The sequence below is a fragment of the Morone saxatilis genome, unplaced genomic scaffold (assembly GCF_004916995.1).
Source record: "Morone saxatilis isolate NCDOM2014 unplaced genomic scaffold, NCSU_SB_2.0 Contig16, whole genome shotgun sequence".
Taxonomy (NCBI): Eukaryota; Metazoa; Chordata; class Actinopteri; family Moronidae; genus Morone; species Morone saxatilis.
The window spans coordinates 25,607,396-25,610,356 of record NW_023339718.1 but is presented as its reverse complement, the minus strand read 5'-3'; the positions used below and the strand labels follow the sequence as shown (position 1 = coordinate 25,610,356).

General features: G+C 39.3%; 1 protein-coding gene across 2 annotated transcripts in view; it reads left to right on the top strand.

Moving 5' to 3' along the window:
* Positions 1–2,961, top strand: part of LOC118325256 (tight junction protein ZO-2-like) — a 48,646-nt gene that overhangs the window by 907 nt on the left and 44,778 nt on the right. The gene's annotated exons all lie outside the window — the stretch shown is intronic.

Sequence of the window (2,961 nt, the reverse complement as noted above, 5' to 3'; positions counted from 1 at the left end):
ACTTGTCTTGAACTTGTTGGTATTTGCACTCGGACTTGGCCATTGGCCTCCCTAAATATTCTAGCTGGTCTCGACTGAGTCCAGCAGCATGTTTTTCTGAACTATTTTCAAAACAAAACCATCGATGAAGCCAGTTGTTCAGGCTTCATTTAAAATCCATCTAAAACATTGTCACTTGTAATCGTACGCATTCTTTTTTCTGCTCTCGGTCTTGACTGTCTTGTTAAAAGTTGCCCTTGACTTGGACTCAAACCTTTTGAGGTTTGGTCTCGACTAGCCCTGGTGTAGGACTATACATAGATGCTTACAAACTAATTGTTTTGTAAATAATTTTATATTTACAACTTGATGGAGTCAGCTGGAGTGGATGGAGTTTTTGGATTGTGTATTGCTTGTATTGAAATAATGTCTGTTTATCAAGTCCACTTTCTGTTCTCACTCTTTTTCACTGTAGCACAGTGCTCATTGCACAGCAATTGTTCATCGATCACGATAGTATAAAGTTCTGTAAATTTGCCCCTAAAATTAATCTAATTAGCTTACAAAATAATAACACACGAGCTGTCATGGTTTTGACATTTCCATGTCCCTGAAGACTGCTTAAGCAGAGGAGACTTTTTTTCCCAACTGAGAAATCTGTGAGTGAGCTGTGAACAGTTGATTCACTATTGATGAGTGTTGCTGACTTGGCCAACTTGCGACTGGCTGCCAGTGCTTTCTGTACACTTTGAATGGATGTCACTGTGATATACTGTATCTGTGCCTGCGTGTATCTGTGTGTGTGTGTGTGTGTTTGATATGACAGAGAGGCGGTGAAGCACAGGGGACTCTGACACAGAGTGATGTTCAGTGACGCTTACATCAGCTGGTGGCATTTAACTGTGAGGTTAGTCAGCAGAGAGTGAGAGCTGTGTGTTAGTGTGTGGTTGTGATTGTGGAAGAGAAAGAGAGACATGCGTTTGTAAATGTCAGTGGCATACATGTCTGTGTCATTTCAGAGGGCAAGGACAAGCAGTGTGTTTAGTCATTTAAATTAGAGAGCTGTGACAGCCACGTTCAATTGCCAGGCAGATTTCTAGATAGGATGGCCAGAGTGAGTTGACAAAATCAGGGCCGTAGCCAGGACTTTAGAAATACTGAGGTCATGAGTCCAAGACCCTGCAAAGGACATTTTAAAGACTAAAGTGTTAATCTATACATGTTAATGCATATTGATTGTAAGAAAATCACCTAGGAATTAATGTCAGTGCCAACACATAGCTGGAAATTGGATTGTAGCTTCTTGTAGGGCTGTGCACACAAACCTGGTGATACGATAGGGTTACACTTCAATGTATTGCAATACTGAATTGCATTTGTATTTATCACAGTAACATCCAACATCATAACCCTCAGTTTACATTAACAACACTACTATCTAGCAGTTGGGGGGGTGGTTAAACACAAAATAGTTTTTGAGAATTGATTATTACAAAATATTTAGATTATTATGAATATTATGATACTATATATATAAATATATATATATATATATAGTGGTTGTAGCTAGGTTGGGACTGAGGTACTGTATCTGTGCCCGTGGAAATAATCAATTTGAAATTAGTTTGCTTCACCCACCAAATTGAAAAAATGGCATGTGCAATATACAAACTGCAAAAGAAGAAGAAGGTGCTGGACATCTTTTGTATTCAGCAAAGGTGTATATATAAGTATTGAAAATGGTAGATACAGGCAGGCCTGGTCAGAATAAAAGAACAGTTAAAAATGATCAGGAAAACTATAAAAAGACATGCATTCAGTAACTTGCATCTCTTTTATATTTTTAAACTATGAGTTGCAGCTTGATGTTATATTGGGTGTATACACAGTGTTTTTAATTGAGGGAGCAAATTGAAAAAGTGTAGTTCAGCATTCTGTTTCAATGACAATGAGTCTCAGACAGTCCACTCCAAAAGTAAAACAGGAAATGAAAATGGTAATGCATGGTATTAAAATTCCATTACTTGTCCAAAAAATCCACATTTAGGCTGACCACACTGGTGATGATGAGTGTGTTAGCTGGAGGAAGCAGCAGCTGGATAGAGTAGGGGTACAAGGACAGCCTGGGGCTGGGGTTTGAATGTCAGCTGGAGCACCTCTTCAGTAATGAGACAAACTGAGACAGGTGATGTGTGAACCCCCGGGAAGCTGCCTACATGTGCCTGAACATCCACATGTGACCAGATGCAGATGCTGCAAAAGGATATTACTGGTGAGCCCCTGTCCCTCACCTGACATCAGGTGACACTGGCTGCAGTTCGTCCACTGACACTGACTATGTGTCTCACTCTGTGAACTCAAATAGAGCACTGAATTGAAAAAAATGGTTAGTTAATCTATTATTAACCAAGTAGCTGTACTTCTCAGTGCCTCAGTAGAGCTTTTACCCATTCACAAGTTGTGCATAAATAATAATAACTTGATGTGTGTTTGTCAGTTGCCATTAATCCAAGTAGGTGACTTTGTCCTTGGCTCTCTTATTGACACTAGATGTTATTGTGTGTGTGTGTGTGTGTGTTTTCTGCCTATCCTGCCTTAAATCACAGCATCACTCTGAAGGAAAGAGTTTTTGGGTCAGGGCTCATGGGACTGTAGAAGAAGTCCTACAGTAAGTGCAGCAGAAGAAACCCAACTTACTAAACACACACACACATACACACATACACACACACACACACACAAAGAGGGCTTAAAAGATTCACAAAAATATAATTTGAGCCCTAATGATCTAATTGACATGTACATTCATATTTACAATTCTCTTAAAATTACTAAATATGTGCATATGCATAAGGTTACATACAGTAAAGTTATGATCAGAGTGTGTGTGTGTGCGCGCTTGTGTATGTGTGTGTGTGTGGTATGTGTACAGTGGTAACATTTTGTTAAAGGTCCAGTGTGTAACATTTAGGAGGGTCTGTT